Genomic DNA, 757 nt, shown 5'->3' with positions numbered 1-757 from the left:
CTACAGCGAGGAAAATAAAACAGGCCAACGAAATAGGAAAAGAGAGCAAAAATTGGAATGGCGAGCAACGCTACAGAAAGGAGAAGAAACAGAATTTTTATTTTGAATAAAATTATGGATTAAGAACGAAAAATCTAAAATTCGAAGCTCTCGTAAATCTAGATTAGGGCGATATTTCTCAAGACATGCTCATTCAATCTATAGGTTTTGGGCTGAATATTGGTTTTGGGAAAGGTGGTGAAGACCAATGGGCAAAACTCTCCGATGGTGCCCTTCAAATCAACCTTTTCACTTACCATTAATTTTTGAGAGTGCTTAATCCTTTTGCCTTCCCATGCAAGTATTCCTTCCTTTGTCTAAGCTTTAATATTTGCCAAAAATAAATTCCTTAGCCTCCTTTGCTCCACTCATCCATACTTATATGTATTAGTGTATGTATTAGTGTCGTGACCCGTCTCGGGTAGGAGCTAGATACACCATTAAAAAAGAAATATGTGTAAAGTCACCCTTCCTTTCCATATAAAAATACATCTAGCATTACAATCCAATAAAATGATACCAATCTTAACACACATGAACACGGCTTCAAAATAATCTTCGAACAACTAGATTATCTCTCCTTGGAAGCCTATACCCCTCGCCTCCATTGGGCAAAATAAATGCAAGATAAAAACATTAGCATTGAAGATATAATTATCGTTGAAAAAAAGAAGGATAAGGAAAGAACCTTACAAAACTCATTTGGTGGATCAATATT

The sequence above is a fragment of the Cibotium barometz genome, chromosome 59, assembly GCF_041138505.1.
Source record: "Cibotium barometz isolate CiBa-2024 chromosome 59, ASM4113850v1, whole genome shotgun sequence".
NCBI lineage: Eukaryota > Viridiplantae > Streptophyta > Polypodiopsida > Cyatheales > Cibotiaceae > Cibotium > Cibotium barometz.
Note: the sequence above shows the minus strand (reverse complement) of the source record.